Source organism: Myotis daubentonii, chromosome 19 (genome assembly GCF_963259705.1).
Source record: "Myotis daubentonii chromosome 19, mMyoDau2.1, whole genome shotgun sequence".
Classification (NCBI taxonomy): Eukaryota; Metazoa; Chordata; class Mammalia; order Chiroptera; family Vespertilionidae; genus Myotis; species Myotis daubentonii.
Window position 1 is genome coordinate 26,435,645 of NC_081858.1, and position 23,132 is coordinate 26,458,776.

At 52.6% G+C, this 23,132-nt stretch overlaps 1 long non-coding RNA gene across 2 annotated transcripts; it reads right to left on the minus strand.

Annotated features, from left to right (window-relative positions):
- Positions 1–1,225: 1,225 nt before the first annotated feature.
- Positions 1,226–21,938, minus strand: LOC132222310 (uncharacterized). 2 transcript variants are annotated; one of them, XR_009450179.1, is made up of 5 exons: positions 21,426–21,938; positions 18,857–18,954; positions 12,112–12,232; positions 10,762–10,897; positions 1,226–1,756 (listed from the first exon to the last, which is right to left on the minus strand). It is a non-coding gene; the product is annotated as an uncharacterized LOC132222310 (long non-coding RNA). The 2 variants fall into 2 exon arrangements; XR_009450180.1 differs by lacking the exon at positions 12,112–12,232.
- Between the last annotated feature and the right edge of the window lie 1,194 nt (positions 21,939–23,132).

Here is a 23,132-nt window from a genome sequence, read left to right on the forward strand (position 1 = left end):
TAGGGAAGTGGGTGGCTTCACGCGGCAACCCCACTCCTCCTCCTCCTCCTCCTTTTTTTGTTTTGTTTTGTTAATCCTTATCCCAGGATATTTTTTCCACTGATTTTTAGAGAGAGTGGAAAGGAGGGAGGGGAGACAGAGAGAAACATTGACGTGAGAGAGACACATCAATTGGTTGCCTCCCGAATGCGGCTGCAACCGGCACGTGCCCTTGACTGGAATCGAACCCGGGACCCTTCAGTCCACACGGCCGTCCCGTCGCTCTATCCACTGAGCCAAACTGGCTAAGGGCCAGAAGTTCCACTTTCACCGTCTGTACACTGAGCTGTCGCTTCAGCAGCCTCTGAAAAAGGGTTCATGTGCTGAAACAAATATTCTTTGAAAGTCACTCCATTATATCAGAAGGTCCACGTGTTTTCGTCCCTGGAAAAGTTGCTCCCATGGAGAAAAAGTAACTATTTCTTTGAACCACATTTCCCCCCTCTCTAATAGATTTCTCGTGGCCAGAAAAACAGACGTATGGGCCCTTGAAAAGCCAGCAGTTAGAATAAAAGGCTCATTCACTCACAGGAATGAGCTGGGCGAGTCAGGGCGCTGGTAACAACTGGCCCAGATGTGTAATCGCATGCCCATCGTTTAGGAAAATGACAGAGAAACATCGATCAGCCGCCTCCTGCACACCCCCTACTGGGGATGTGCCCGCAACCAAGGTACACGCCCTTGACCGGAATCGAACCCGGGACCCTTCAGTCCTCAGGCTGACGCTCTATCCACTGAGCCAAACCGGTTAGGGCTGTCATTTTAAGTTGAAACAGACAAGATCCAAAGCCAGGAAAACCTCTTGGGTTAGATCGCAAAGTGGGAGAAAGACAACTAGAAATGGCAACGTGCACGGCCTTTGTCCCTGGCGGTTCTGGGCTCTTCCTTGAGTGGGTCAAGGCTGAAAGAAAGGCAAGGGGGAGTGAGCTGATTCCACAGAGCGGAGATGAAAGTTCAGACTCGATACCCAAGAGGACGAGGTTTGAATCCCGTGCCTCAGCCACCTGCCTGCTGTGCAACCTCTGGAGAGTTACCTTACCTCTCTGAGCACCCTTTCCTCATTAGTAAATGCAGATTATAACGGTGCTACATTAGAGGGCCAGCCAAGGATTCCAAAAGCGGGCTCTGCTCCTTACGATGCTCCCACGCCAATGAAGTAGTCACAGTCACTGTTTAGTTGGTTTTTTTAATATATTTTTTTATTGATTTCAGGGAGGAAGGAAGAGGGAGTGAGAGATAGAAACATCAATGATGAGAGAGAATCATTGATCAGCTGTCCCCTACACACCCCACACTGGGGATCCAGCCCCCAGCCTGGGGCATATGCCCTGACTGGGAATCGAACCGTGACCTCCCGGTTCATAGGTCGATGCTCAGCCACTGAGCCACGCCAGCCAGGCCACAGTCACTGTTTATTAAGCATCTACTAAGAGCCCATCTGTGGATGCCAGAGCCAGAGCTCCTCATCACTGGGCATGAGGCCTCTGTACACGAGGGATTTTACCTGGTGCAGGGGGAGTTCAGAAGAGGGCTGTTGTCAAAAGGTTTGGGGTTCAGGGAAGAGCCTGGGAGACTCAGAATGCATCTGTCTTTGCCATGGGCGGCTGTGTGAGGTCAGCTCTCCCCACACAATGGGGGCTCGAGAAATATTTGTTGAATGAGTGACTCCATGATGAAAGGAAATCAGCAAAGACTGAGTGTTGGTGAATGGCTCCTTCTGGATGGAGGGAGATAAAAGAAAAAGAAAAAAACCTCAGGAATTTATGAACATAATGTTGAACCAAATAAACCAGAGACAAGAGACTGTTCTGCGTGGTGATGTTTGTATAAAGTTCTAGAACAAGTGACATAAATCTATGGTGAAGAGCCCGAATAGTGGTTACTTGGGGCTGTAACAGACAAAAGCTGTTCCCCTCTCCCCCCCTTTTGCAGCCAGCGTAGCCACTTGCTAAAGTTCTGGCCAAGGAGACCTAAGGGGAACGGTCAGGTGACAGAAGGGGAGACCTTCTAAAGGCCGTTCATGGTCTTTGTCCCCTTATCCCCTCGTCCTCTGTCTTGCTCTCTGAATACAGATGTGATGTCTGGATCTCTGGCTGCCCTGCTGGACAGAGGACCAAGGTTGGAAGAGATGGGAACTAGATCCCCAACTACTCCATGGGGCTGTCAGCCCTGGACTGCTCACCTGCTCATCTCTAGACTTCTTGTATGTGAGGGAAAGAAATGTGGCCGGAGGTTGAGCATCAACCCATGAACCAGGAGGTCACAGATCGATTCCCGGTCAGGGGACACGCCCGGGTTGCGGGCTCGATCCCCAGTGTGGGGCATGCAGGAGGCAGCCGATCAATGATTCTCTCTCCTCATTGATGTTTCTCTCTCTCTCCCTCTTCCTCTCTGAAATCAATAAAAAAAACACATTTTTTAAAAAAATAAGTGAAATAAAACCTGTATGAACATGGATACTCATATATGCAAAGAATCCATCTTGACAACCCCACTCACACTTCCCTGGGGATCCAGTAGCCACGCTTCTGGGGAGGAAAGTAGGAATTGGGGGACTGGAGAGAGCGCCTATTACTCTACAGTGAAAGGTGAGTCTTTGGGTAATTATTTTAATTTTAAAAAATCAAGCGAAAAAAGGAAGTCATGCAAGAGAGGCTGCAGCCCATCTCCCAGCACCAGCATGGGGCCCCTGGTTAAAGAACTGCCATTTGTAAGCAGTAAACTGCATGTGTCTAGACTTGGGGAGGACGTAAGGAATGATCTGTAGACCAGTGTCTTTGCTCTGTAGGTGGGGAAACTGAGGCGCAGGGAGTGGCCGGGGGCCCATCCAACGCCAGGGCTCATTGGGCCCGGGCCCGGGCTGAGGTCCAGGCCTCCGACGAAGCTCCCAGCTCTGCCCCCGCGCTGCACTCTGCACAGATGGTTTCGTGTCTCCGGGAAAGGGGAGTTTATAAATTTGGCCACATTCTGGAACAACACAGCCATAAATGGACATGCCCGAGGAAGGCTGGGACGTACCTGACCTTTCCGACTGGGGAGGGGGAGGGGAAGGGAGGACAAGGGGGGCAGCCCCAGCCGCCCTGAGAGTCTTGCCTCCGGGGGAAAATAAAGCCGCAGCCTGAGGGAGGCTGCAGAGAAAGCGGGCAAACCCGGCAGACCTGGTCCGCATGCCCCCTTCGCAGCTGTCTGGCTCTGACCTTGGGCAAAGGCCTTCACCTCGCTGAGCCTCCCTGGTCACCAGACCTGGCGAAGGAGGAGGACGTGTGAGAAGGCAGATGGCCAGGCCCAGCTGCAACGCAGGCTCTTCCAGGACGGGGCCCAAGCAACCGTATTTTCCAGAAGCCTCCTGGGCTGGTCTGCATCACCAGGGAACTGGAGTTCAGGAGTCAATGACATCCGGGCTCTCAGGATCGTTAGTTTTATCAGACTCTGTTACCGACAGGTGAAACCCGGACTCCTTAGCCGGGAGTTCAAGGCCTTCAGGGCAACAGAGCAGCTTCACCACCCCACCCGCCCCCTCAGGCATCCCCTCCATCCTTTCATCGCTTCAGTGTAACCGAGGCGGAATGTCCTCCCTGCAGCCCCAGATAAAAGCCACCAGGTCGGCCTTCCCGTGGGAACCAATTGAATTCCACACACCACAGTCTCTTCCTTCTCCAAAGGCATTCACATCCACGTTCAAGGTGAGCAGTCCCCCCACCGACCCCATCTGGCTTCTCTGTGATAGGAAACCCACCTCAAATCTTCTCCCCGCCCTGGAAGCTTCCTTGGGTCTCTGCACTCCTAGATTGAGTCACTATCTACTCAGCGCTCTACCCTCCAAATGAATCAATGAATGAATGAATTAGTGGAATTCCTGATCGATTTGCCTCCCCGCCCTGGTGCCCCGTTTGTAGCCAATCATGTGTGTTGACATGCAATGAAATTGGACTCTCTGATCCAACTCTGTGCTGAATGCAACAACCACTGAAAAATATTCAGTCACCAAACATGTATTGAGCACCTACTATGCTCCGGGCAAGGTGAACAACCCATTTTAGATGTTGGTGAAGTGTGTTGAGTGCTTTAAGAGCAAACGATTGAGAGGTGCTGTTCCCTAGAGAGTGGTCTGGAAGCTTCTTCGCAGAAGTGGCATTTGAGCTGAGACCTGAAGAATGACAGAACCAGCCTGCAGAGCTCCAAAACCGGGGACCGGATTTGGGTTTGAGGGGAGCTCTCCAACCCAGCCAGTGTTGCTCAGTGGTTGAACGTGGACCTATGAACCAGGAGGTCACGGTTCGATTCCAGGTCATTGCACATGCCCGGGTTGTGGCCTCCAACCCCAGTAGGGTGTGTACAGGAGGCAGCTGATCAACGATCCTCATCACCATCATCATTGATGTTTCTATCTCTCTCTCCCTCTCCCTTCCTCTCTGAAATCAATATAAAAATATATTTTTTAAAAAGAGAGAGAGAGAGAGAGCGCTCTCCAGCTTCTAGGTGGTGAGTGGAGGTACGTGGGACAGTGGCCAGCGCCAAGTGAGGTGATTAACAGCCAGCCACGTGCAGAGGCGGGGCCCAATCGCACGAAGGCGGACACCACAGCAGGACCTGTGCTTGGGTGGGACGGCTGACCTTCCACACCTTAGATCCTTTGATTCTCTGCGCCTTATCTATGTTTTAAACACACACAAATAAAGAAAACAAAACCCCTTAGAGCACCCGAAATTGGCTAACGCCATAGAATTGTTTTTTGTTTTGTTTTATTTTAAATATCATTTCCCACTGAATCTTCACTTTTATGTTTCCAGCAGCGGGCATCCAGCCCAGGGGACGAGTTAACTGGGACAAACGGGCTTCCGTCCCTGTCCCTCTGTCATTGTCCTCTGGATCGCAGCTCGTGGCTGCTAAGAGGGTCATTTCCTGTGGCCTCAGCAGGGTGAAGTGTGGGGGCCAGGTCTTCCCACGGATGCAGCTGGGTCAGCTGCATTTCCCGAGGGGACGCTGCTCTGGGCGGGGGGGCAAATGGCAGCCCCAGAGGCTCAGACAAGCAGCTCTGGCCCCACCGTTCATTTTCAAGTGAGTTACTTGAGGTTTAACAAAAAATGAGGTGAGATTCCCAAGCTAGTTCACCAGAAGAGCCTGGAGCCCTGATATTGGAGTCATCTAACATGAGCGGAACCCAGCCCAAGAGAGGGTCTGAGTTGCCCTGGCCGGTTTGGCTCAGTGGATAGACTAGTGTTGGCCTGTGGACCGGAGGGCCCTGGGTTCGATTCCACTCAAGGTGTATCTCGGTTGCAGGCTCCTCCCCGGACCCAGGCCCTGGGTGAGGATTAAAAAAAAAAAAAAGAGAGGGGGGGGGGGTTTGAGTCACCTGATTTGAGGGTTTGAGTCACCTGATTTCATGACTCACCAAATTCAGGCCAGGTAATCCTCTCAGGTGAAGCTGGGCTGTGACTGGAAGACAGACAAACCCCTCTCCCACTGCAGACCAGGGCACCCTGACCCCAAGACAGGGGACTCCAGCCCTGGGGGGGACCACTGAACTCCACAACTATACAAGCTCACACACACACACACACACACACAGATTCTGAGTTTCTAGGTTCAAAACCCCTCCTGGTTACCATCTGGTTTCTTAACCTGGTGCTCTGCCTCCAGGTTAGAGGCGGCAGGGTGGGGGGTGGGGGGGTGCCAGGGCAGCCTCTGGCCTATACCCATCAAATGCCTCCCACGAACCCATGAATCTTATATCAGGATCATGCACCTTCCTCTCATGCCACTCCCCCTTGCTCATTACCTCCAGTCACTCTGGCTCCTTTAGGTTCGGCCTTCCTGCCTCAGGACCTTTGCCCATGCTGTTCCCTCTGCCAGGATCACCAGGCAGAGTGCTCGTGTCACCGTTAACCTTTCCTTCTCAGAACCAACCCCAACTAATGAATTGCACAGTGATTTTCATGACGTCTCCCTCCACACCTTCAAAGCCATTCCCTGATCGCAACAAGGGGTCCGCAGAGTCGCCACAGAAAGGGGAAGAGAGAAAAAAGGATAGAGTGTGGGGGGTTTTTGAGAGCCACGCCTGGAAGAGGCGCACATCCCTTCTGCTCATTGGCTGGAATCAGTGACATGCCCCCTCCTCACTGCAAGGGAGACTGGGAGATGTAGTCTAGGTGAGTGTGGAACCCAAGACAGGGACATGGGTGCATACCCGCTGGCTCTGCCACAGGGCGGCAATAGTGTTGCCCAGCATAGAAGAAAAGGGTGACGCGGGCCGGGACAGGCAAAGGCCCCCACCATTGCACTGCACGGACCTCAGCATCCCCACCCAGGGAGAGGAAGACCTGTCCCCTGGGCCTGTGTCGGCCTTTTCCTGAGCACGTAAAACCAATTAATGGGCGGCCCCAGGAGCGGACGCCGCCCTTGTCTCTCTGACAATCACCTCTCCCCAACAAAGGCTGCTTTCCTGCACATGCATTGTCCTGGCCGCAGGAGCACACTGGTGCCCACATGCACGTCAGGAAGGATGGAGAATTGGCGGACAGGTACCCCAGCTCCCTCCCCCTTCTCTGGGAAGACGAGGCCCGCTCCACGCTGTCTCGGAAAGTTCCCTGCAGGGGTTGAGCTCTGCTTGCCCACCAGGGCAACTGCCCTGATGACGCTATTTCCAGGGGCTCCTTCTCTTCCCATCTCACTTCCCCGCTCCTCTGCATGATCCCCTGGGATCAGCTCACAGATCGATCATGTGCATTCAGTAGTTGTCTTAGGGCAGTGATGGTGAACCTATGACATGTGTGTCAGAGGTGACACGCGAACTCATTTTTTTGGTTGGTTTTTCTTTGTTAAATGGCATTTAAATATATACAATAAATATCAAAAATATAAGTCTTTGTTTTACTATGGTTGCAAATATCAAAAAATTTCTATATGTGACACAGCACCAGAGTTACAGGGTTTTTCAAAATGCTGACACGCCGAGCTCAAAAGGTTCACCATCACTGCCTCAGGGTTGGCGTCTGGGAGGCCCCACACCAAGCCCACTCCCCAAGGTCAGGACCATGGCCCGTGCTCTTCTCCCCTCACGCCCTTTGGGCGACTTTTAGGAACACACGAAACATATGTCAGCGGCCCGGTCCTCTTGGCCAGGGCTGCCGCAGACTCACAGAGAGAGGGCCGCACGCACTTGAAAACGAGCAAGTCTTGGAAGAGGTGTCTGCTCATCCTGTTTCTTTCCCACACACAGGAAATCCTGGGCAGGCGGCGCTTCCGGACCCGGGGAGGGGGCGGGGAGCTCCCAGCACTGGGCCCAAGCTCTCCTCCTCGTGAGAGGAAACCTTGGGTTATTGGAGGGTGTTGGCTGCCTTCCTCGCTGCTCAGAGTTCTGGATTCGAGTCCTCACCCCACCGCGAGGCGACCGGGTCACTTTGGCTGCTCCTTCCCCTCCCCTGGGCCTCAGCTGCCATTTCTGAAGCACAGGGATGGGGTGGCTGTGCTTTGGGGTGTCTTACAGTGGCTGCGTCCTGCGTCTCCTCGGAACTCGGATCCAGGCCTGGCTACGCTGTGTCGCTCGTGAAAACTTTTAAGGGATCTGAGGATTCAAAGCAGACAAGTATCTGGGCTATTTTGGAAGGCAGCATTAGCAACCGCTAAGAAGAGTTAGAGTGGTTTGTCCCGTAGATGGAATTTTCCATGGAAAAATCATTTTAAATATTTTCTTTATAAACTGGCACTCACTAGCTAACTTTTCTCTTTTCCTTTTTCCAGGCTTGCTCCGTCTCTACGTTGCAGCCCAAGTGACGTAGGTCCGTTAGATCATTTTGTCCGTCTTGCTTAAAACTCATCTATGGCCCTAGCTGGTTTGGCTCAGCGGATAGAGCATCGGCCTGGGGACTGATCGGGCCTGGGTTCGATTCCGGTCAAGGGCACATGCCTGGGTTGCAGGATTTCAGAGAGGAAGGGAGAGGGAGAGAGAGATAGAAACATCATCAATGATGAGAGAGAATCATGGATTGGCTGCCTCCTGCACACCCCCTACTGAGGATCAAGCCCACAACCTGGCATGTGCCCTTAACTGGAATCGAACCCGGGACCCTTCAGTCCGTAGGCCGACGTTCTATCCGCTAAGCCAAACCGGTTAGGACAGGGGTGGGCAAACTTTTTGACTCGAGGGCCACAATGGGTTCTTAAACTGGACCGGAGGGCCGGAACAAAAGCATGGATGGAGTGTTTGTGTGAACTAATATAAATTCAAAGTAAACATCATTACATAAAAGGGTACGGTCTTTTTTTTTTTTTTAGTTTTATTCATTTCAAACGGGCCGGATCCGGCCCGCGGGCCGTAGTTTGCCGACGGCTGGGTTAGGGCAATAAAAATATATTTTTAAAAACCCCGCAGCCAGGAGCTATAGCCAAATGCACCTCTCTTTCCAAAAGAGAGAAAATGTACTAGAAAACCACTGGCAGAGCCTATGCGGGCGACAATCCTGCCAAATGCATGGGAGGTGCGTGGAACCCGGGAGCCTCGCTGTGACCTCAGGCAAGGCCCCTCCCTCCGAGCCTCCCTTCCTGGGCTATATAATGGGGGGCTGGTCTAGATCATCTCCTGGGGCCCCTTTACTCGGCCTACGTGCCTCCCTCCCAAAAAGAAAAACAAGAGGGAACGAAAAGACATGGGTGGTTTCTCTTGTTCCATCTCCAAGGCCAACTCCCCGAAAATGTCCAGCGTGACATAGATTTAACATAAACAGCGGTGCGCTCACACTCCCAAAGACCCCAAAAGGAGGCCCAGATGGGCTATTTTTATCCTTTTAAGACACATACACACTCCAGCCCCCGCCACCCCCACCCAGGAGAGTCTGTCCAGTTGATGTTTTACGAGAAGACAAGAGCTCCAGTTAAGGGTGCTAATTAAACAGCTTCGGCTGTGGGCAGGAGAGAGGCTGGAGCAGACCTCCTCTCGGGCATGATGTCACCGCAATAGTGCGTTTCTCATGACCCAAGAATGTGAGTGTGTTTGCACTGCACGTTGAAGTCCATGATGCAAGCCCAGCCTGGTAAACAGGCCCCAGACAGGCAGCCCCGGCGAGGCCTGGCGGGGGCCCAAGGCATGCTTAACTCCTTCCTGGCAGAACTGGCTGGTGGGCCGCCCAGATTTGGCCAAGACGCCTTCTCACCTCAGCCCCCCCCTTCTCTCGCAGGCAGGGTCCTTGGTCGGGAGGGGTTCGGGGATTCGGAGCCTCTCGGGAGACCTGTACTCCCACGCACCTGCGCCTTTTGCTTGCTCTAGAGCAGTGGTTCTCCACCTTCCTAATGCCGCGACCCTTGAATACAGCTCCTCATGTTGTGGTGACCCCCGATGCCATTGTTTACAAATTGAACATAATTAAAGCATAGTGGTTAATCACAAAAACAACATGTAATTATATGTGTTTTCCGATGGTCTTAGGCGACCCCTGTGAAAGGGTCGTTCGACCCCCAAAGGGGTCGCGACCCACAGGTTGAGAACCGCTGCTCTAGGGCCTTGCATAGGGGACACCTCTGCCCTGAGTCTCAGTTTTCTCATCTGTACAATGGGGAGAGGAACCAGGCCTCGATCCTTGATCGTCAGCTCCACGGTCCGGAAAACCTAGACAACCGAGGGCTTTTCTCTGTATTCGAAGAAAACACACTTGGAGGCAAGACCTGACCTGGACACGGACTGAGGCTACGTAGGACCTTCAGTCCACTTAGAGGCGATGCTCACATTCCTCACCACAGAAATAGCCATATGTTTGATTGGAGGTGGGTGGGCTCAGACCCCACTGGATCACCTTTTAACACCAACCCTCCCCACCCCCCCAGGATTCTGAATTCTCAAACCCATCCAGCCCCTTGATCAGGGGCTGAGGGACGGGGCTTAGCTCTGACCCTACTGTGTCCCAAGCAGCCAGCTCAACGCCTGGCACACAGCAGGCGCCCAAGCAATAGTTGTTAAATTAACAGCTGAAATTATTCATACCCCATCACTGCCATGGCGGCGATTATGGGGAAACTGAGGCCCGGGCCTCGGAACTGGCCTGCCCTGTATCCTTTCCCACAGAGGGAGTCCCGACTTTCCCCAAAAAAGGGAGCTGCTCACATTTCCCATTTCCCGGCTGGCGGGCCGGCCGCTCACAAACAGCCTGGTGACCCCCCTCCCGCATTCCAGGGCGGCAACCTCCCCGGCTGGCTGGTTTGCGGGCATCTCCCGAGTTTTCTTTGGCAAAAGGTTCTGATGATTAAAAAGGAGGGGGGCATGCAGAAAGCTAGGGGTCGGGAAGGAGTGGTCCCAGGGCAGAGTGGGGGTGAGGGGTGTCTGGGGAAGATGGGATCTGTTGGCCGGCCTGAGATGATGTGGACCAGATTCTAGGATCCCTCCAAGGACTGTGAATGTGTCAGCCAGGCCCTGCTTTCAGCCTAGGGCTGGAGACTTATCCAGACCCGTGCAGAGCTGCCAGGATGGAAAAGGTCTCCCCAGGATGGTCTGACCTACCCCCAACTGCTATGGGACCCCAAGTAACTCCTTTTGCCTCTCAGGTCTTAGCGTGCTTGGAGAACCTAGCACTGTGGAGCAGAGCTGAGGGGAGAGATACAGGCTTGAGTCCAAGCCCAGACTCTTCCTCTTGGCTGAGTGGTGAGTTAGGACAAGTCACTTTTTCTCTCTGAGCCTCAATGACCTTATCTGCAAGATGGCACTGAGTTATAGGGATGTGGTTCTGATAAACGTACCTGGCACATAATGAAGGAACGTTAGATACCATCCCCCGTGGCCTGGATAAGCCTCCTGGTCTGATGTGCAATGACAATCTCATTGTCTCAGCTCTCTGTGTGGCCTGTGGACTGCCCCTTCAGTCAGTCTTCCCACCTGTAATAAAGATAAGGCCTCACCAGGACTGTAGTAAGGACAAGGCTTGGCCATGGATATTGGTTGATCAGTTATCTCCTGGTGCCTGGTCTGCAATCCTAAAGGGGCTTCTAGTCTGGAAGGAGAGACCATATGGAAAGTGCCTGGCACAGGTAGGTGCCCACTGGATGAAAGGAAGGAAGGGTGGATGGATGGATGGATGGATGGATGGATGGATGGATGGATGGATGGATAAATGGATGGATAAATGGATGGATGGATGGATGGATGGATGGATGGATGGATGGATGGATGGATGAATGGATAAATGGATGGATGGATGGATGGATGGATGGATGGATGGATGGATGGATGGATTGGTGGGTGGGTGGATGGGTCGATGGATGTTAAATGGATGGATGGATGGATGGATGGATGGATGGATAAATGGATGGATGGATGGATGGATGGATGGATTGGTGGGTGGGTGGATGGGTCGATGGATGATAAATGGATGGATGGATGGATGGATGGATGGATGGATGGATTGGTGGGTGGGTGGATGGGTCGATGGATGATAAATGGATGGATGGATGGATGGATGGATGAAATAAATGACTTACTCCAGGCCACAGAGTTAGGAAGGTACTTTTCCTGATACCTCACAATGGGCCCTGGAGGATGCAGAAGAACTGGTTTGAGAGAGAGGGGCACTCCACGTGCAGGGACTGCATGAGCAAAGGCTTGGGGTTAGGAATTGTTGTGGCTTGGATGAGACACTGTCCCATATCTTCTCTTTCAGTAACTTCCTCAACAAGACTCTAGAGGAGGGGATCTGAATGGAGGCTCTCCCAAGAGTTCTCTGGGGCAGAGCCAGGAGGTTGTGTAGGGAGAGGGCCCCAAGCCCAGATGAGCAGGCAGGAGCAAGCCCAGGCTGCAGGCCGGGCCTCGGAGGGACTGGTCTGGCCATATTTGGTTTTCAAGGAACTTGGAGGGTTCTTGCTGGCCCTGCTGCCCACACACACAGGAGTGAGGCCACCCACAGTTACTGAATCAAGCAGGCAGCTGGGCTCGGAGCAGAGGCCCCACGATGGGGTGACTGTCACACAACTGTTCAGAGCCTGGCCTCTACAATTAAGACGATAAGGGTCCACCCTAGCTGGTTTGCTCAGTGGATAAAGTGTCGGCCTGTGGACCGGAGGGTCCTGGGTTCGATTCCGGTCAAGGGCATGTACCTTGGTTGCGGGCTCCTCCCCAGCCCGGGCCCTGGTCGGGGTGCGTGCAGGAGGCAACCAATCAATGTGCTCCTCTCACATCCATGTTTCTCTCTGTCTTTCCCTCTCTCTTCCACTCTCTCTAAAAATCAATGGAAAAAATATCCTCGGTGAGAATGAACAAAAAATAAATAAATAAATAACCCAAATATTTTAAAAAATGAAGAAGAATCAAGTGACTGAATAAGCTGTAACAAACAGTTCTAAATCAGAGCCTCTCCGCATGACAGGCAGGAGACCAGAACGGCTTTCTAAACTCATTAGCTCATCTCCCTCATATCAGGAGGCACCTCTGGCCCTACCAGGAGCCAGGAGCTATGGGGGGAGCCAGGCCAGGGCCCTGGCCCGAGGAATCATTACCTGGCCAGAACTTGCCAGACTCTGGGATTCCACATCCCAGTCAAGTGTTCTTTGCAGCTGGAACACAAAATTGCCAACATTTTGTAATTTGTCAAGGTACATTAAAAAAAATAATAATAAAGCACTACTTTCTACCGTCACCATAAAATTTAATAAGGACTAATCTCAGAATTAACCAACTTTTTAAAAATTACCTTTATCGTCCTGGCTGGGTGGCCCAGGTGGTTGGAGCGTGGCCCCGAACACCAAAAAGGTTGCGGCTCAATCCCCAGTTGGGACGTGTACTCTCACTTTGATGTTTCTTTCTCTCTCTCAATCCCATCCTCTCTCTCTATAAAAGTTAATAAAAACATATCCTCGGGTGAGGACTAAGAATAAAAAGTTTCCTTTATAAGTAACTCACCACATTGTCCTAGTTTTCTCACTAACCCCGGGCCAGGGAGAATTTTATCTCGAACAGGCATGTGGCGATCTCCAGATGAACGGGAGCGATAGAACATTTATGCAAATAACCCAGAGTAGCCATATTCATTTAGTGTCTTTGGGTTGAGAGACACATAAAACTATTCTGGCTACCTTAATAGCTCCAGTCTACCAATAAAATTTATTGCTGGTAATATTAACATTGATTCCTTGGTTAAGGTGTCTGCTGGGCTTCTCTGTTGTAAAGGGTCTCTTTGTAATTAGTTAAGTATCTTGGGGGGTGATACTAAAGGCTATGCAGAAATACAGATTTCTCATCATTTCCAGTTCTTTTTAAAAGTGCCATCAAATGTACACATTCTGCTTTTATTCCACAAACATCAAGTGCTCACCCACCGTGTGCCGAATACTGGCCTAACGTGCACGGCTTGGCAATGTGCAGCCCTGTGATCTTGCTGGATCTTAGGATCCTTACCTGCAAAATGAATATAATTATATCTGATGCCCTAGGCGGTTTGGTTCAGTGGATAGAGCATGGACCTGCGGACTTAAGCGTCCTGGGTTCGATTCCGGTCAAGGCCACATACCTTGGTTGCAGGCTCAATTCCGGCCCCGGTCAGGGTGCGTAGGGGAGGCAACCAATCGATGTGTCTCTCTTATATCAGTCTTTCTCTCTCTGTCTTCCACCTCCCTTCCACTCTCTCTAAAACTCAATGGAAAAATGTCCTTGGGTGAGGATTAGCTAACTAAATATACACACATTAATCTTAAAAGTAATAATTATGGTTCTATCTGACCACCCAGGGCTGCTGAGGAGAAAGGAGGGCCGAGCTGGTGAGCATGTTCTGCTAACTGGGTTGTTCATTCTCCTTCCAAAGTGCCCAGCCCTGTCCTAACCTCCACCTATTGGCAGTCTCCTGCCCGAACCCATGCCCGCAGGCTTCTGTCTTTCCTCCCTGGCCAGACTCCCCTTTCCTATGTGCCAAGCCTTGCTCGTGACGTCATTGAATACGTTTTGGAGTCACTGGGCAAGCCTTGTGGAGACTGACCATTTCCTCCGGAGACCCTGCCTGCAATTTGGGGAGCTGCCTTGAGGCGCCAAGGGACGCCTGGCACCTGTGGGTGGCAGGCAGGCGATCCCTCCTCCCGTAGCAGAAACAAGGGGGAGAAGTAGGCACTGCCTTCCTCCAACAACGTTTTGGCCCTAAAAAAAAGGAAACTCTTGGAACCCAGGGAGTGCTGAACAAGCCCAGACGGTTACTTGTGTCCCACTGAGTGACCTAACATGGTCATACTTTAAAGTAACAATTGCAAAATCTGAAAAGATGGGCCCTCGCCGGTGTGGCTCGGGGGATAGAGCATCGGCCTGAGGACCAAAGGGTCCCGGGTTTGATTCCCGTCAAGGGCATGTCACTCGGTTGCAGGCTCCTCCAGGACCTGGGCCCTGGCCGGGGTTCATACAGGAGGCTGCCATCAATGTGTTTCTCTCACATTAATATTTCTCGCTGTCTCTCCCTCTCCCTTCCATTCTCCCTAAAAATCACTGGAAAAAATATCCTCGGGTGAGGATTAACAACAATAACAACAACAAAAAGTGAAAAGATGAGCTCGCCCCTGACCCAGCCTCCTAACTCAACAGCACTTTTAGTTTGAGAACCGGATGTTAGTGGGCCCAGAGGAAGGTACAAGCTAATCTCCTTCAATAACTCAGAAGAGGCTTTCAAACCTTACCCGGGGGGTTCCTCACTGCCCTCTCTCAATATTTTCCCACAAACAGACCTGAGGCTCCTTTTGACTGCCAGTCCCTCGCTCTCCTCCCGGCCCCTCCGCTGTCTTGTGCACCAATTAGCTGGTGACTAATTGCTCCTTAATTGTGAACCTGCTGGCCCATTCCCAGCTCCCACCCACACAGGCTGGCATGTGCATCCTCCAGGGAAAGGCCTTGTGTGAGTCCCGTGGTTCACAGGCCCCACTGCTGTGGGTTGAACCTCCTCTTAGGATCCAGGTCTTGTTCTAGGCCCCGAGGACTCGGTCGGTGGTGAGCGAGACAGACTCGGTCCTTGCCTTCTCAGAGCTCACATCTAGCAGGAGCCAAACAGCAGCAACGAAATAATTTCAGATAAGAGTGGGTATGAAAATAAATAAAACAAGGTAACACAGTACTGAGTACTGCTTGGCGCTTCCGATAGGTGCGCCGGGAAGGCCTCTCTATGGAGGTGACGTTGGAGTTGAGACATGAATGCTAATCAGGACCCAGCAGGAGTGAAGGTGAGGAGGCAGAGTGGTCCAAGCAGAGAGCAAGGCAAGAGCAAAGGCTGGGGAGGTTGGGGAGGGGGGCGGGGGGGGGAACCAGCATGGCCTGAGAAGCACTCATTGCATCCATTCAGCCCCCAGGGATTCAGGAGTCAGACATCGGGTTAAAAAGTTGGAGCAGCCCTGACTGGTTTGGCTCAGTGGATAGAGCATCGGCCTGCGGACTTAAGCGTCCCAGGTTCGATTCCAGTCAAGGGCATGTACCCTGGTTGCAGGCGCATTCCCAGTGGGGAGAGTGCAGGAGGCAGCTGATCGATGTTTCTAACTCTCTATCCCTCTCCCATCCTCCCTGTAAAAAATCAATAAAATATATTAAAAAAAAAAAAAAGTTCGAGCAATGCCCTGGCCAGTTTGGCTCAGTGGATAGAGCGTCGGCCTGCAGACCGAAGGGTCCCAGGTTCGATTCTGGTCAAGGGCACATGCCTGGATTGTGGGCTCAGTCCAATGTGCAGGAGGCAGCCGATCCATGATTCCCTCTCATCATTGATGTTTCTCTCTCTCTCTTCCTCTCCCTTCTTCTCTGAAATCAATAAAAATAAATTTAAAAAAATAAATAAAGTTGGAGCAAAACATCCCTCCCTCTCCGTGTTGGCAGAGACTGGGGGTGGGGTGTACTCCTCCTGGACCTGCCCTCAGAAGGAGGAATTATTCATCTGATTAAGTCAAATTCCAGGGTCCTGATTGGTCCTTGCTGGTAATCAGGGTGATGTTTCTTCAAGGTCTCAAACTGCACAGTCCCATGGGGGGGGGGGGCGGGGAGCGGGGAGTGGGGAGCTTAGGGCGGAACCCCCGGAGGGTCTGCTTCAGAGGAAGCGGCTGCCCTGGAGGAATCCACACCCAGGTTTGAGACCCCAGAAACACAAATTTGGATTGTCACATGAAGTTTCATGATTTTTAAATGTTAACGACAAATTCAAAAAGACTTTTTAAAAAATATATATATATTTGATTGATTTCAGAGAGGAAGGGAGAGACAGACAGAGAGAGAGAGATCAATGATGAGGGAGAATCATTGATCGGCCCACCTCTTCCAGATAAGCCTGGAATCCTAGCCTCCCAGGGGAGGGGCACAAAAATCTGGGTCTTGCTCTAACCTTTGGGAGAACAGGTTAGAAATCTTTCCAGAAATCGGAGGCGAGGGAACATCTTGTGCTTCAAGCCCAGAGAAGCTGTGACTGCAGTGACCGGGGGCTGGCCCTCCCACATCAGATGGCCCTGAGGTCTATGGCTGTTGTGTGACCCAGGCATAGCTCACATTCCCTCTGCGCTGCAGTATCAGGACGCAAAGTGTACAGAGATAAGAGCTCAGCCTCTGGGATCGAAGCTCTGGGCCCAAATCCTCACTCCCTTGCTGATGGCCCAGGGCAAGTTCCTTCCCCACTCCGGGCCTCACATTTCTCATCTATAAAACGGGTGCGAGAAAAAAGCCATCCCCCCACCCCATCCGCCGGGGGCTGTTGCGACAACTGAATGGGCGGGTGCTTGATGTGAATGCATGCTGCTGCAAATGACCCCAACGTGGGCTTAGTAGCTGGACAGGTGGCATCAGCATCATCTCAACCAAAACCCCATGTTTTATGTGTGTTAATCCTCACCCGAGGATATTTTCCCATTGATTTTTAGGGAGAGTGGGAAAGACAGAGAGAAACATCCATGTGAGAGAAACATGTCGATTGATTGCCTCCTGTACGAGCCTCAACCAGGGTCCCGGCCCAGGAGGAGCCTGCAACCGAAGTATGTGACTTTGACTGGAATCGAACCCTGGACCCTTTGGTCCACAGGCCGACACTCTGTCCACTGAGCCAAACCGGCTAAGGCCAAAAGCCCATTATACGGAGGAGAAGACAGAGGCTCGAGCCAGTGATGCGACTTGCCAAGGCCACACAGCTAAGGAGCAGGGATGTCCCCAGCATACTCAGGTCTGTCTGATTCCAGAAGCCCAAGTTGTAACCTCTCTAAAGTTAGGGGGTTCTGGGTTCGAGTCTCAACTCTGCCCCTTGCAGTCACAGGAGCTTGAGCTATTCTCTTTTTTCTCTGGGTCTCGTTTTTTGCCTCATCTAAACACATGACAATCTGCCCATGATGACTTATGTATTTTCCTCAAATGGGAAAATACACAGGAAGTGCCTCGCACAGTGCCCAGGATGGACATGTCTGTGGCCAGCAGTTGAGGCTGTCCTAATAATCATCAGAGGCAAGTTGCATAACTCTCTGAGCCTCAGTTTCTCTATCCATCAAGTAGGACTAATAGCAGCCTCATCTCACTGGGGTGGTCGTAAAGAATAAATGAGTTACTGTGGGCTAAGCCTTAGCACAATGCTGCCCTTACTATTTTTTTTTTTTTTCCCAGTGAGGAAGGGAGAGGGAGAGACAGATAGAAACATCAGTGATGAGAGAGAATCATTGATTGGCCGCCCCCTGCAGGCCCCCCACTGGGGATCGAGCCTGCAACTGGACTCAAACCCAGGACCTTTTAGTCTGCAGGCCAATGCTCTATCCACTGAGCCAAAGGGGCTAGGGCACTTGGTATTCTTTTTAAAGTTCTGAAACCTGTTGTAGGCCAGCATGAGACTGCGGGGGACCCCAGTCCCCCCACTGGCCGCAGCTCCAGGCATTGCCCTTGCTGCCAGTCAGCTATTATTAGGCCTCGAGTCCTCATCTTCAATCCAGATGGGGAGCCAGAGGGGCGGACAGGGCCGGGCCGGGCTGGGCCGGGCTGGTGGAGGGCTGGGAACAGGCTGGAAGGCTGGTTTGGGCTTGGGCCCCACCCTGCCTGCAGCCGGTCCAAGCTGCCACGTCTGCACTTGGCTCTGAGGTCTGCACCAAGCCCGCCTCCCACCATGGCCGCCTCCTCGGGGAAGGTTAGCAGTGTTTCCACAGCCTCAGCACTTTTCTGCCCGCCCCAGGGAGGCCAGGCCTGTGCGGAAACTCTGAACTGGACACGGCTCGCCTCTGCAGCCTGCAAAGGGGCCGAGTACTCTCTCGTCTCCTGGGGAAAGGGCCCACACAGCTGGGTTCAAGTCCCAGCCCTATCGGCAACACGCTGTGTCAACTTGAACAAGTGACATTTCCTCTCTGAGCCTTTTCTTTCTTTTTCAAATTGATTTCAGAGAGGAAGGGAGAGGGAGGGAGGGAGGGAGGGAGAGAGAGAGAGAGAGAGAGAGAGAGAGAGAGAGAGAGAGAGAGAGAGAGAAACATCAATGAGGAGAGAGAATCATGGATCAGCTGCCTCCTGCACGCCCCACACTGGGGACGGAGCCTGCAACCTGGGTATGTCCCTGACTGGGAATTGAACCGTGACCTCCTAGTTCAGGGGTCCTCAAACTACGGCCCGCGGGCCACATGCAAATACAAATATTGTATTTGTTCCCGTTTTGTTTTTTTACTTCAAAATAAGATATGTGCAGTGTGCATAGGAATTTGTTCATAGTTTTTTTTTTAAACTATAGTTCGGCCCTCCAACGGTCTGAGGGACAGTGAACTGGCCCCCTGTTTAAGAAGTTTGAGGACCCCTGTCCCAGTTCATAGGTCAACACTCAACCGTTGAGCCACAGCGGCCGGGCTGAGCCTTTTCTTTTATCTGTAAAATGGATATAATCATAGCACCTACCTCACAGGGCTGTGGTGGTGATTCAGTGAGTGAATGGCACATAGTAGGCACTCAGTATGCGCCGGTTATTGTCATTTCATGCTTGGGTGTGCCGGGTCCTGAGGGGGAAACAAGGGATTTAGGAAACTGGGGACCCGGAGTGCAGAGTGGTTCCACCCCCTACTTCTGTGCAACCTGAAGCCTGTGCCGGAGAAGGCAGGGACTCAGAGTACCTATTCGGACCACAAAGTGGGCATTTGGACTCTATGGTGCCAAGATCCCGCTCCTGGCTCACCAGTTCGATTCCCGGTCAGGGCACATGCTTGGGCTGCAGGCTCCATCCCCAGTGTGGGGCCTGCAGGAGGCAGACAATAGTGATTCTCTCATCATGGATGTTTCTCTCTCTCTCTCTTGCTCTCCCTTCCTCTCTGAAATCAATAGAAAATATATATTTTTTAAAAGAAATATGACAAGACCCCATGTGGGAAGAGATTCCAAATGGTAGAGGGCAGGGTGCCCAGGGTTCTGGGTTCGAATTCTGTGTGAGGTGCTGGTGTGGCTTGGTCTCACTGAGCCTATCTTCTCATTTATATGATGATAGTCCTACCTCACAGGGTTCAAGCTGTGAGGGTCATGATGATAACAAATAGCCACTCATATATTAGAAGGGTGATCTGGAGCCAAGTTCCACCCAATGGACAGCAATTACGTGGGGCCCCTGCCATGAGTCTAGATGACATCAGGCATCAGGGAACCCCCAGAAGTCACAAAAATCCGGCCCAGCCCATAAGAACCCTGTCCTATGTCCAAGAGGGTGGACTCTTGGGGTTCATCACAGCTCAGTGGGCGTCTCAAGCCCCCTAAGGCCTTCTTCCCGGGGCCCGCGTGCCTACGAGTTTCCTACATTGAAGAGCCACTCTGGCCTCAGCTGAGTAGCTCAGTTGGTTAGAGCATTGTCCCAATACGCCAAGGTTACGGGTTCGATTCCTGGGCACCTACAAGAATCAACCAATGAATGCATAAGCAAGTGGAACAACAAATGGAGGTTTTTCTCTTTCTCTCTCTCTCTTAAAAAAAAAAAAAATCAACAGTCATTCCTTTCCCATCCCTCAGCACATGGGGCCAGCCCCCTTCTCCTCCTCCAGGCCGGAAGTTTATCTGGCACTGTCACTCAGAGGACACAGCAGCTGGATGACATCATGGAGGAGACCGCCTTGCCAAACTGGTTTTCCAAACAGGTCTCCAGCCCCACTCCTGGGGCTGCCGCCATGACACTAGGGGCCTCCAATTCTGCCTATTTGACGAGGAAGACCCAAGCCCATGGATCCAGCCAAGCCCAACAAGAACCAATTCTTCTCCTCTAGAGACCCCATGGCCTGCCTAACCTACCGGAGTTTTCCCCAACAAAGTCCTCACAGTCCAACCTCCCTTCCTTTGCCCATGCTGTTCCCTTCTCCATGCTGCTTTTCCCCATCCCCTCAGATGCCAAACAGCAAGTGAGGGCTTTGTTCTTGCCACCATTTAGACTCCACACACCACGTCTCTCTCCCTTCTGCCACTAGGCTATGAGACTACAACAGCAGGACCAACCTGGATCCACTTCTAGCCCCTCCAACCCTCGCAATGCCCAGCAGCCCCCGGACTCCCTCATAGGCCCAAGGTCTTGGCCTTGGCTGACCTCACAGCCACTTGTGAGCACATCCCAAGTGGGGTCTCCCAGACAGTCCTGGAATTTTTTAAAAAATATATTTTTATTGATTTCAGAGAGGAAGGGAGATAGGGAGAGAGATAGAAACATCAATGATGAAAGAGAATCATGGATCGGCTGCCTCCTGCACGCCCCCTACTGGGGATCGAGTCAGCAACCCAGGCATGTGCCCTGATTGGGAATTGAACCCTGACCTCCTGGTTCATAGGTTGATGCTCAACCACTGAGCCACGCCAGCCGGGCCAGTCTTGGAATTTTAAGGTGTCTAGTCTGGCAGGAACGGACTTAGAGAATTGAGGCCACAATCACCCCATTGTGAAGATGAGGCAACTGGGGTTTCCATGGGACCAGTACTTAGCCTAGGGTGGAGCCAGGGCTAAGATTCGCCACCCCTCCTGAGTCCTGACCCCAGGCCTGGGCTTTCCCTGCAGAATCCTGGCTGGGGAAAATGGGGCATGGAGGGTGTGGGGGGGGGAGGGGAGAGCTCACAGGGTGATTCAGGGATCTGGCACTGCCAGCCTGGTACAATATTTATTCTCAAACTCAGGCACTGGAGCAAAATATTACCCTTGGCCCCCTGAGCTGCTCCAGCTACTCCCCCACTCTGCCAAGTCCTAGGTTGGACCTGGAGGAATCCGGGCCCTTCCTGTTACACCCCCTAGCCCTGGGAGGGCCTGATGTGGGCCAGTCCAATTCCCCCATTTTACAGATGGACAGACTGAGGCCCAGGCCTCCCCAATGCCCATAAGGTATGTTCACCCTGCTCAGCTGGTATTCAGGGCACGTCACAGATAAAACCACCCCACCTCCATTTCTGCTCCATCGATGGCCCATCTCTCCTCCCTTCCCCATTTACATACAAACCTCCCGGCTTCTACTCACGCCGTTTCTCGGTCACAAATGCCCTTCCATGCCTTTCCCCCTCTATTCTGTGGGGTGGGTTTCTTTCCATCCTTCCTCAAGGATCAGTTTGCACATCACCTCCTCCGAGGAGTCTTCCAGGATTCCCCCTAGCCTAGAGGCAGCAAGGTGGAGGAAAGGGACTTGGACATGGGCAGAATGCCACTCAAGTTTGAACGCCATTACCAGGCCAAGGTGCCCTCGCCTCCCAGAGCTTCTTCGGCTTCCTCCTCTGCAGAATCCGGGTCAACTTGCAAGAGGGCAACCCCTGTGTCTGACACGCAGCAAGTGCTCAGGAACCGCCAGGACCCTCCTCTCAGGATGTTTACGCGTCCCGGGCTGTGGCTGACGCTTCCCCAGCCGCGCACGGAACTGCCCTTTGATCTTTATTTCACCGTCAACACCATCCCGCCCCACCCCTTGCAGGAAGGAAGGGCAGAGGCAGGCAGGTAGGAGGACCCCAGCCCTGAGGGCTTAAGGTACCGAGAATTCCTGAACTTGTGTCAGACCCAACAAGCCCCGACTCAGACTCACCTGTGCGGTTCTTCCCAGCTTCGCGGAGGGGGGCGGGGCGGAGCTAGCAAGAAGCAGGCCATTCATTCGAGCCTGGAGCTGCCCCTCAGGCCGGGCGGAAAGGTGTGCCCCGCCCCAAGGGGCTGTGCCAACGGGCGTGCGAGGTTTGAAGTAGGACCGAGTTGGCCTTGGAGGGCGCTGACTCATGCTACCAGGATAAGATGGCATCTGGGTCACGTCGAGAGGGTCTAGACGGGGCCTGCCCGGGGGAAGGGGGCCGGGCTGTTTGCTCCTCCTCCTGTGGGACCTGAACCAGTCCACACCCCTCTCAGCACCTTGCTTTTCCCATGGGTAAAAAGGAGCCACCTGGCGAGGATGCGGGGGTGAAATAGGACACCTTTAAAAGAGTATCAGAGCCCCAGCTGGTTTGGCTCAGTGGAGAGAGAGTCGGCCTGCGGACTGAAGGGTCCCAGGTTCAATGCCCAGTCAGGGCACCTACCTGGATTATGGGTTTGGTTTGATCCCCAGTGTGGGACGTGCAGGAGGTAGCCAATCAATGATGCCCTCTCATCATTGATGTTTCTCTCTCTCACTTTCCCTTTCTCTCTGAAATCAATAAAATATATATATATTTTTAAAAAAGAGTATACTGGACCTCTCTAAATACGGGTAGAGGTGGTAGAGGTGGGGTGGGTGTGTGGGTAGTCACAGAGGATCCTCTAGAGGTGGTAGATGGTGGGGTAGATGTGGGGTGGCACTCAAGTCTAAGAACCACACCACACATAACCAGTCCCCAAAATGGCACAGAGATGGCATCAAGAAACCCCCGATCACAAAGTTTCGAATCTCTTAAGTGGGCAGACCCTGAGTTCCTGAGGAACATGCGCTGTGCCAAGAAGCACAACAAGAAGAGCCTGAAGAAGATGTAGGCCAACCACGCCAAGGCCATGAGCGCATGAGCAGAGGCCATCAAGGCCCTGGTCAAGCCCAAGGAGGTCAGGCCCAAGATCCCAAAGGGCGGCAGCCGTGAGCTCAGTGGACTTGCCTACATGGCTCACGCCAAGCTTGGGAAACGTGCTGGTGCCTGCATCGCCAAGGGTCTCAGGCTCTGCAGGCCAAAGCCAAGGCCGAAACCAAGTCCCAGGCTGCGGGTGTGGCTGCAGCACAGGCTCAGGC